The sequence below is a fragment of the Apteryx rowi genome, unplaced genomic scaffold, assembly GCF_003343035.1.
Source record: "Apteryx rowi isolate R43461 unplaced genomic scaffold, aptRow1 scaffold_399, whole genome shotgun sequence".
Taxonomy (NCBI): domain Eukaryota; kingdom Metazoa; phylum Chordata; class Aves; order Apterygiformes; family Apterygidae; genus Apteryx; species Apteryx rowi.
The window spans coordinates 229829-240617 of NW_020450518.1; the positions used below are offsets into that span (position 1 = coordinate 229829).

Here is a 10789-nt window from a genome sequence, read left to right on the forward strand (position 1 = left end):
GAGGGGGAGCGCGGGCGGGCGGCGCTGCTGGGGAGCGGGACCCACCTGCCTGGCCGTGCCCGGCACATCGAAAGGCTCCGCGGCGGCAGGGCCCCTCCTCCCCCCCGGTGCCGCTCGCGGGTTTGTTTAGTGGCGGCGGCGGCGGTGGTAGCGCTTCCCAGGGCCAAGATGGCGGCGGGAGGCACTGCGCGTGCGCGGCCTCCGCCGTGCACGCCGGGAGTTGTAGTTCCACACACTCTCGCGCGCGAGGACACGCCACCCTCCGCGGCGGCGAGGGACGAGGAGGCCGGTGAGGAGATGGACGAAGCGGTGCCAAGATGGCGAGGGGCCGCCGCGCGCATGCGCGACGGCGCGGGGCGCTCCTGGGAGCTGTAGTCCTCTTGGCGTTTGCCGACGCGGTGGGAAGCAGAGCCGGCCGTCCCGCCATGGCCCCGCGGCCGCTACGGGGAGCGAGAGGGGACAGAAAGCGTGCGGGCGTTCTCCTCCCGGGCGGGGCCGTGCAGGGTACAGCGCCGTGCACACTCGGGCACAGCGCGGGCTGCGCCTGGTGCACCGGGGACAAGCTGGGAGAGCAGCGGCCCCCAAACAGGAAAGAGACGTTTGCAACCCGGCGTGGCAGCGTAGCCATCCTGTGGTTTGTCAGAGGGCACATTTTCCACGGAAACACTTCGCTTCCTTCCTCTCCCTCTATTAATAGCCTCGCGCTGTTGCAAAGGAAAACTCCAAATAAAAAGCGGAGGCAGAATTTGCCTCCGGAGATTTTGCAGGCCGGGTGTAGGGCTTGAAAGCCGGGCTGCTTCGGTGGCATCACTCTCCTTTGCACCAAAAACGCGTGCGCCGGGCATTTTTGCCGAAGCGCAAAGGTGCGGAGACGACGGGAGAATAATCTGGCGAGCGGGAGGGGATCAGGCACTTCGGCACCGCCACGGCCCGAAACCGCTGCGAGCCAGCCGCGGCCTTCCCGCTTGTCGCGGTTTCTTGCGCTTCAGGCGTTAGCTGTTGACCGCTGTTTCCTGAAAGGAAATCCGGCGAGATTGACACGTGGCCCGGCCTTATTTGGCCATTTCTAGCTTTCTAACATAAAATTGCCGTTGGTTATGTGCTACGCTCAGGAGGACGGTAGCCACTGCTCCTCCGTGCGAGCAGTCAGGTAATTAAATCCACGCCCTAAAACCACGCTCGTGACTGCTTCGTTTTCTGCTCCCTGCGGTAATTTGTTGGTACCTAAYGCAACCACGTAATCCCGAAAGCCGCGAGCGCTGACTGCAGAGTCCTGGGCCYGGCAGTTATTTTCCATATAACAGCGATTATAACTTTTGCTGTGGTTTGCAGAGAAAAGCAGCATATTACATCTTTTAAAACGTCCTTATATCTGATTGGAAAATAGAAAAGAAAAAAAAAATTCTCTGGGATGAAGCTGTAGCCTAAAAAAAATGCATGTTTGTTGCTGCAGTTTGCAGCAAGAAAGTAAACATATATATATATTATATATAAAAATCATATATATATATGTAACTTTCTGCAAGGTGATTGCTAGAAGGTGCTGCAATTTTGAGCCCCTTCAGGATGATCTTTTGACGCCAGCTCTTCCTCTCTCAGGGCTTCACTTTTGCCCCCGTGCACTTGTTCTCCGTGCTTGATTTTACATGCTTTTCTGCGATTTTGCTAAGCGACCTGTCAAACGCAGGGGGTCTCAGTGAAGGGATGGCTGGACAAAGAGGAAGGAAGGGCCTCCGCTCCGCTCTGCTCTTGGTTTTCGGCATGCAGATGCCGAGAGCTGCGAGAGCCGAGAGACGCCGGTGGTTTCAGGGACACACCTGTAAGAAGCGCATCCATGCTCTGATCCCATTGCAGAAGTCGAGTCCCAGCTGGTCGAGCTGCGTGTCACCGGCGGCAGATCTTTTACCAAAAAGTCACCAAAAAAAAAAAAAAAGAGTGGAACCTTTCTTTCTTTGCAATTTGAAAGCGTCAGTCTGCGGAAGCGTTTGCTGCAAATGCCATCAGAAGAAACTCCCTTTGTTCCTGGCTAGGCGTTTTGCTAGGGACGTGCGTAACGCAGTCCTCRGCGAGCGAGATGCTGGCTTGCTCCAGAGAGGGCTCATTGAGATGCTCCTCAGTGTTTCAAGAAAAGGTGCACGGTGCGAACGGCCGGAAGGCAAACGCTGGTTATGGTATCTTCCATAGTTCTCGGGGGGGGGGAGTAAATCTCATTAGAAATGAAAAATCTCCGGGTTGAGCTGTAATCCAGCTTGTGCCTGCATTTTGCAGCCAGAAAATAAGAAAACCTTATTTTGCTTTACAAATGCTGGAGACAGCTGGAAGTTTTCAGAGGTGAAGACAAAGTGGATAGTGTGCTTTGAATTGTAACACCTATTTCCAGATCTGCAAGAGCTGTTATTTCCACCTAAATATAGAAAAGAAAAAAAAAAAAATCTTCCCTGCAGATGTGATCAATGATGAACATTTTTCTCACTTGCCGTTTTCTGTTGTTCCCTACAGTAGTATAAATCTCAAGTACTTGAAAACAATTATGCTGAAGAGTACAGTAGACTAGTACAATTTTCTCACTTCTTTTTTAAGTATTTAAGCAAGAACCAGCTGAAGGCAACTAGCGTTGTGTCTGCATAATAATACCTGACGAAAGCAAAGGTCCTAAGCTCTGCACAAAACTGAGGTGGATGCTGCAACATCAGTGCCATAGAAGAAGGTGCAGATTACAGCTGAATGTTTTTTTGAAGTTTGTATATTTAAAACAGCGCACTCCCCTCTCGCACACCGTCTCAAGTGGAATCTCTGTTATCTGGTAATAGCTGAGCTCATGCTGTTACCTGTCCTCTGAGAGATCACTGGTGTGTGCTCTCAGCCCTACTCAGCAGCTATATTCACTAAATTCATTTAATGAAATCAGTTTGGCTTTTTTCTCTTTTTTCAGATCTTTATTTCTCTTTCGAATGTGGATGAAACTGGCCAATGGTATCAACAGTTATTACGGGCAAGGTAGACAGATGCTTACCAGCACTCACAGGTATACATATGTATGTACTCAAAAAAATCATATATGGCTCATTTCCTTAGGTAAACAGAATAAAAGAGATTTAAAAAATGAGCTGGTTATGCATGAACTGTCTGAAGCCGCAACTGCTGTGTTTCTGCAGATGGCGTAAGATGATTTCCAAGAATACTTCTTTTTATTAAGAATGAAGACCCAGACTTGGAAGTATGGAGGAGAGATCCAGAAAGTCCGTAAGCCAAATTCTGGTTGTAATTACAGCAGCACAGTTGCCATTTACTTCAGGTTAATTTATCTAACTGCAATCAATTCTCCATTTTCTGTAATGGGGGAGCTGAGATACAGTGGACAAAGGAAAGAAAAACCTAAATAATGAGTCCTGAGGAGCATATGTAGTCATCTGAACCAGTAAAAATCTGGCAAGGTCAGAGCTCTGCAGTGGCTAATTGACTTGGACGGAGCCATCTAGGTTGTTTCTGTACAGCAGAGAGATGATTTCTAGCAGATGCACCTGAGCTGCCTCTGAGCCGAGCAGGCTCTGCTAAGTCAGGTCTTCCTGAGTCAAGTCACACAAAAATCGTTCATCTGCTTCTAGGCCCAAACTTGTCCCAGGAGAGGAGCAGCACAGATCTTTTCATTAGACCTTCATTAAGAAGGTTATTTGGACCCAAAATGACTGCACGGAGCTAACTTGGATCTTTTACCCTAATCCAGAGAAACCACTGAAATAAGACTGAGACTTRACTGCATTTCTTTCTGTCTGATGAACAAAAATATCAGGAGTGTGCCAATATACTAAAAAAAGAAAATGAAATATGGTTTAGACTTCATTAATAAGGAAACATGGCCAAATGATTACTGCAGCTTAAATTTTCTAGGTAAATTCAAATAAACTAAACTGATTCACTGTGGGCAAACAAAGAAAATGCAGAATGTGAAACTGCCAACTTTTTTTTTTTTTCTATTCTTGCTTTCCAGATGTTAACCGCTTTCTTAGTTCTCATCACCTACATGCTCAATTTCTGTCCGATCTTCAGTTAAGGAGGACCAAGATTATACAGCACTTTCTGACTTTTAAGAAAATAAAACAAAAGAGAAATTTGTCGATAGCAGCACCACACTGAAGTTACTGCAGAAATTTCTGATGGAAATTATGATCCATACTGTCTGTGGAAGCCTCAATGCTAATGAAGWCTATAGTCAATGAAAAGGATACAAACATCAGAATTTTGGAGCTAAACCCCAGAAGGTGCTTTGGGATGTGCTTTTGTGAGGAGGGTTTTTTTTTTTTGCCTTATTCCCTAAGAGGGTTCAACTATGTTGTTTGCCAGTTCTGCCCCATGATAACTACTACACCCATTCAACCAGATTTGACGGCTGATTCATAGTTGGAGAGAGTCAAATTAACGCCCTCATGCAATTATAAATCRGCTTATGTCCATGAGAAGGAACAGTGAGGTTGCCAGTGAGCACACAAGTAGCTCCAGATRAGCCACGGCAGGAGCCACCTCTTCCTCAGCCTGCGGCAGGAGACACGGGGGGAGCCGCACGTGGGGGACCTGCACATGGGGACCTAATAGATGGTGGAAGGACAGTAGGGGATGTAAGACTCAAATTCATACAAAATTTCATCCACCAAAACAAATCTGTTCGTGAACAGAGGCCCATTCAACAATGAAAAAGCCCACAAAGTGGAAGTAGCTCATAATAATGCATTTTATTTTGCGCTGGAGGAAACCTAGGATCTCACACAATTCAAACACCTACAAGCAGTAAATCATTACATTTTATTACTTGGTCATATTTGACTGGGTACCTTAGCTTTAAATGCGTTAACAGCTGCTTGTCATTATCTTTTCTATTACAGTCAGCAGAAAATTGGAACTCCTTAGGACCTGCTGTATTCTTGATCTGATGGTGACCTACTGATCAGTCCTGCRCAAGTTGTTTCACCTTTCTTGTGCCTCGCTTTCCCACTTTTATGAAGCATTTTAAAAACTAATGATAGACAGTGATACAGGACAGCTATATATTAACTATAACAGCATACTGGTGGTCTTGTTAAAAATTTGGTCAACTATATGCATTTAATCAAAGTTTGTTTCTCTTTAGAGTAAGAGAGAGAAATGTACTGACCATCAAGCACTCCTAATTTGTTTCATGTTCACTTGGACTGTAAATCCTCAGATCCCCCCTCAACTTATAGAATATGATTTTCATCAATTACACTTAAACTTCCTGAGAGCTTACAGAATATAACCATGTCTAACTGCACTTGTCTCTGTCACGTCAGATAATGGTAGGAAGACAATGAACGGTAGTTTTGAAGAATCAGCAGGGAGATGGCATGGTTCAAGGGRAAAATGGTGATTTTCACTCTGAGGATGTGATTTGTGTGCAGCCTAGGTCAGAAGTGGCAGAGCTGTACTTCTCAGCTCTTTGGGGGCTCCTACGAAATCAGCCTAGCAGCCTCAYTGCAGTTCCTACTGGATTATTAACTGCATCTCAACTCACACCGCTACAAACTCCATTCTCTTTGTGGCACACTGCTGACTGATCCTGTACAACCYGAGCTAAGAGCCTGATTAATACAGACTCTGAAGTATCCTCTTTCTTCAGAGCAGTCTATTGAGGGTAGAAAGGAGGCACATCAGCTTGGTACTACATGAGAAACATGCACAGCTCCTGCAGCTGCTTTTTTGCYTGCCATAAGCAGTGAATGTCAACTTCCATGAGTCTTATGCTCGTAATTTCACAAGTAAAACTGGAAAAACAGGGGAAAAAAAATATATCAGTATGCTAGAAGTGAGAAAAGAAGAGAGGCAAGAAACCCRCTACACTTTTATACTAAGGTGAATGCAACCTTGTAGATAATTTAAACTTTTCAGGAATTTAAATGTTTGGTGTTTTGCCTAACAGTAGATATTGCTGTGGCACCTTCTGTATTGCTATTAAAGCAGAAAAGATGGTCATTGCAGTTATTCATGCATGCTTTTTTTGACTAGGTTTTCTGTGTGCAGTTACATGCAAACAGACATTCCAGAACTCCAGCATGCAAGTCAGCATAGCCTCTAACACAAACTACATTGTTCCTTGGTCTTTTTTTTTTTGTTGTTTCCAAGTTAAATGGCTTAACCAATGGAGTTTCCACTTCTCTTAAGAGATTTTTCAGTGGCTTGATACATTTCCCTGACATAAGAATCTTTATTTTAATTTCATTCCATTACTCTTAGATCACTCCCAAACCCTCTCTTCCTCCTCGAGCTCTTTCCCATCATATTTTTCTCCCAGCTAAGATAAGAACACAAGCCTCAGCAACATTTGGGCATTGGCAGGTTGCCAGAGTGGCCTTTTCTACACAGCCTTGTCAGATACTGGGATTGTCTCTGTAAGCCCACTGCTATTTGTATTTAAATCCATAACATATTTCAACTAAACTTCACCGAACATAGCTTTGGGTTGCCAGTTAACAGAAGAGCTTTTTTTCTCCTGTTGTAAGTAATACATATTACATTCAAAATGCATACTTATTTTATAACTCATAAGTCTAAGAACTTCAGCGCTGAAAGTACTTATATTCAGCAATGCTTAAATACATCCAAATGCCAGCTGAGCATCTATTTAAATGCTCTGCAACAGCCAGGCAAAAACTTGATTATATAACCTCAGATAATGAAAAAATGCACTGTGTCATTCTGCTGCCTGTGACAGAGTAAGTTAAAGCCATACCCTCTGCCATTTAGGGAGACAGCGGTATACCTCCATTCTCTTTGCAGTATTATGCTGAGAAGAAAGCAGAGGCACTTTAAAATAGAAAGCATGGGAATAAGGCAAATGATTCAAGTTATAGCTACACTGCTGTAACTCATGTCCTGATCTATGTCCACATATACATATTACAATCCACCAGTAGTGGTCTAGTCTACCTTTGGATTTGAGGGAAGATGCCCCAGTTTAGCATCTAGCAGAGTTCAGCCACTCTAGGAACCAGTTTGCATTATATTTTTGGTGAGCTTGTATGTGTTTCCTCAAGTTACACTTTTAACCCATCAACATACTACATATTGCTTCTAAGTTCAAGTCAACTCATCAGTGGATAACTTGCTCCCAACTTTGACCGAAATACTTTTATGAGGCTAGATGTGCTAGAAACCTGTATCTCAGAGCAGGCAAATATATCACCTGGATGTATTCCATCATTCTACAGAGACTGGACCACAGGGCAGCTCCACAAACAACAGCACAAATACAGTTGAAGATCATGATCCCTAATGGCCAATGAAACCAGGCATTTCCTTATCTGGACAATCATTGTCCTTATTTTTCCCTAAGAATACAATCATTAATAAAGGATTAATAAATAAGGATGACTTATATTCTCTCAAGTCTTGCACGGAGATATAAATGAAAAAAAAATATATTCCCCAATGGGGAAATATACTATTACATGCATATTAAATACACATCTGACAGTGACTGATTGGTTAGTATATGTTTTAAAATGACTTTGCCTCTAAACACTTGTACCAATATATTGCACAATCGAGGCAATTTTTTTGAAGAAACAAGGATGGTAAATTAAGTTTAGCACCAACAACTAAAAATGAACACTTCCAAATAGGGATGGGCAGGCAGGAATTTGCTAGGACGCCGCTTTGTGAATCCCTGCCGTAAAGCTAGACCGACTCCATTGGCACGTGCTGCCCACGCAGCAGCACAGCAGGCTGCAATCCTCCTCTTTGGCTGGCTGAACTCTTCAGACACTGCAGCAGCTCAGGTGGAAGTGAGGACTGAGCACAGAGCAGCTGCATATAATTTAGAAGGCTGTTTCCTATGCAGAGAGGGAAGTATTAACAGTCCAGAACATAGAAACCAGGTAATGCAGAACGGCACTACAGGACTATCTAAACACCAAGGCCACGCACTGTATTCTCCCTGGAAGAGTCAAGCAGGGGCATGCTTCAGAGTGCACAGTTTTCTCTTAAATCTCACCACCTTTGTCAAACTGATAGATATTTCCATGCACTCATAAATACATGGATAAGGAGTATGAGCTTCAGTAATGAGGGTCTGAGAAAGAATAATACCTCTTCACAACTTTAGACGCAGCTTTGTATAGATAGCTTAGTATAGGTCACTTGAAGAGCTATGCCTGTACACAAAACTGTGCGAGTGGGCAGACCCTGACTGACACAAACTGTGCCATAACATAAAAGCACAGTGCTGCAAAGCCAATGGCTTTCTTTATTCTCTCATACCAAAAACCTGATATAAAACCTATAAAAATCAGTATTCTTTGCATCAGGGTCATAATTTCCATGAAAAAAAGGATCCCAGTAAAACAGGAAGAATACCACAGGATTCGGGTCTGAGGACCCTTAAATACCATCATTATATAAAGCGTATATTGCAAACTGATCTGCAAAAAGCAAACCATGACGAAGACACACGCTGCGTTATTCCAACTTACGGCTAGAGTAGGTCACGTGCTGGTCACCAGTACTGCATACTCCAGCATGCACACAGTCTCAGAGGTCCTTCCTCGTATAGTATACAAGAATTAGTTATTCCCCAYTTTTGACTTCCACTTCTCCAGAACTGTGGGCAACCCCTAGAAGTAAGCATCTTTTTTTTTTTGATCCTGTGATTGAAAACTTCAGTGTCTCAAAAGGAGCAAGGATACAGACATGCCATCTCTACAGGATTAATCTGCTATCCTTTTAGTTCTTACAGACAGGCCATCCCCAAAACCGTGTGGCTGTATGACTTGCAAAAGATAACRTAACAGCAGTTGTGAATCATTGAAGTATTTTAGACTTCAAATACTGTCTTGCAAATAAACTTTCAACTTTTAATAGCAGGAAACCTGCATAAATATATGATTATGCTTAAACAGTAAGTTCAGAAAAATAAACCTTGTGAAAGAGACAACCAGTTCATTTCCAGGGGTACATTAAAGGGATTATTTTGCAACCACTATTATGTGATCCTGGGATTAAGATACAGATGACCTTAAAGTCACAGTGCAGAAATAAAGCAATTAAAAAAAAACAAAACAAAAAACACAGACACACAATTCCTTTAAGAATAATTTATCCAGTGGACACAGATCATCCATACAACACTTAATACAATACACAAACCCCACACAATATGAAAGGAGCATGGATGGATACATTTGGAAATATATTGTGAACAACACTTCAATAATTAGGGGGATTATTTAAAAACAAAATTACCAATATACAGATTATATATGCGCATTTCAAAGGCTACTCAGCTGGAAAAAAAAAGTTTGATTTCTGTACACTACAAGTTTCAGAAGCTAATTATTGGAAGTTCTTACTAAGTAGCAATATAAACTAATTTTCTTTAAAAAGAACGCATTTCTATATAATACTGTTGGTTTTTGGAAATAATTAYGTGAATTTTCTTTCCATCATATAGCTATCACTTTAAAATTAGTCTCTCAATAAAAGCACTGTTAAGCAAGCCCAAATGAGTTAACTTTATGCATAAATTATTCTATTCACTTCAGTAGGAAAACTCACATGCATACCTATACATTTAGAAAATAACTGCCTTAACATGCATGTACAGTGATTCAAATGATGCACTATCAAAGGGAGCTTTGGCCAGAATTTAGAAATATGTGCCATGGTTAATTYCTTCTTAATATTATCATTATAATCTTCTTTTGCATGTTCAGAATCCTAAGAAGGAGTATCAGCACGTTTCTCTTGTTTGGTGAATCAATTTGGAGGGAAAGCAAACATTTTAATCTTGGGCAAAATAATTTTCTCGTTAACTAAGGGTGAAAGAGTGTATTTTCATGCTGAAACAGGTTTTAAAAGTGCTTTTTWAATTTCATCTAGCAGCTCAAAACTTAGGGAGCTTCATATTAACATTATCTGGCCATGCTCATAAACTATTACTGTAATTGAAAGAGAACCTGCTCTTTCCTCTGTGCATTCCCTTGGGTCAGCATGAACATTTGTGCAATCTGCATAGAGAACTAGAGGACAAAGTCATCTGCATTAAAATTAGTTTACCAAAAAACAACATGACTGTATTATTTAAAAAAATGGTCAGTTCTGATCTGATTAGCTCCCTTACACAATTCACTGCATATCTATACAAATGTTGGTGATTGCCCAGGGAAGTGGGGGCAGTTAGCAGGTGCAGCTAAACCAATTTTTAGCATTGCCTTAGGCTGGCTACTCAATCTACATTGTAAGATCCAGACCACTTCTGAATTATGTTTATCTTTTCTTGGTAGATCAGAAGGCATGACAGGGAAAAAAAAAAAAAAAAAAAGGATCTTCAATCCTATACCTGCATAATTGAGGCTCTCTGACTGCTGGAATTTCATTGATAGTATTCCTTATTGTTCAGGAGGAATCATCCAACAGACAATACAGGGGCCATATACTACCTGATAACTGTTCTATGCACAGAAAACCAAGTAAAATCTCAGCTTTTGACTGCTATGTGCCATCACAATAGGAAAAAACAAACGGAGCACGGTGAAGGATATAAATTTAGCATTTAAAATACACTAAGTGAACACAGCAATTAAATATACAAGCCACATGGGAAATGTACTGCTCACTACATCACTAAAAATTAGCTCTTCTGCAGCAACAAGAAAATCAGTAACAAGACTTCACCAGACAGAAAGGTACCCAGTGGCTGGTAGAGAGATGCTCCACAAACAGGAACAAACACAGCTACATGCCTGAATTAGAATTCTGACAGAGAATTAACACCAAATAAATT

The 10789-nt window shown here is 42.4% G+C and overlaps 1 protein-coding gene and 1 long non-coding RNA gene across 17 annotated transcripts in view; one reads left to right on the top strand and one right to left on the bottom strand.

Annotated features, from left to right (window-relative positions):
• The window catches only part of EMSY (EMSY, BRCA2 interacting transcriptional repressor), a 48594-nt gene extending 48363 nt beyond the window's left edge, over positions 1–231 (bottom strand). For 2 of the 10 annotated variants that reach the window (XM_026074743.1, XM_026074744.1), the window contains exon 1: positions 46–231. The gene's annotated coding sequence lies outside the window, so the exon portion shown is untranslated. The remainder of the gene's footprint in view (positions 1–45) is intronic. The other 8 variants (XM_026074742.1, XM_026074737.1, XM_026074741.1 and 5 more) reach the window with 5 other exon arrangements.
• The window catches only part of LOC112970402, an 11406-nt gene extending 1079 nt beyond the window's left edge, over positions 1–10327 (top strand). Inside the window, exons 1-6 of one of the 7 annotated variants that reach the window (XR_003254983.1) lie at positions 305–1150; positions 1855–2171; positions 2933–3025; positions 3156–3243; positions 3989–4259; positions 4878–10327. This is a non-coding gene — a long non-coding RNA (uncharacterized LOC112970402). Of the gene's footprint in view, positions 1–304; positions 2172–2195; positions 2804–2932; positions 3026–3155; positions 3244–3988; positions 4260–4877 lie in introns of those variants that run through there. The other 6 variants (XR_003254979.1, XR_003254980.1, XR_003254981.1 and 3 more) reach the window with 6 other exon arrangements.
• The last annotated feature ends 462 nt before the right edge of the window (positions 10328–10789 follow it).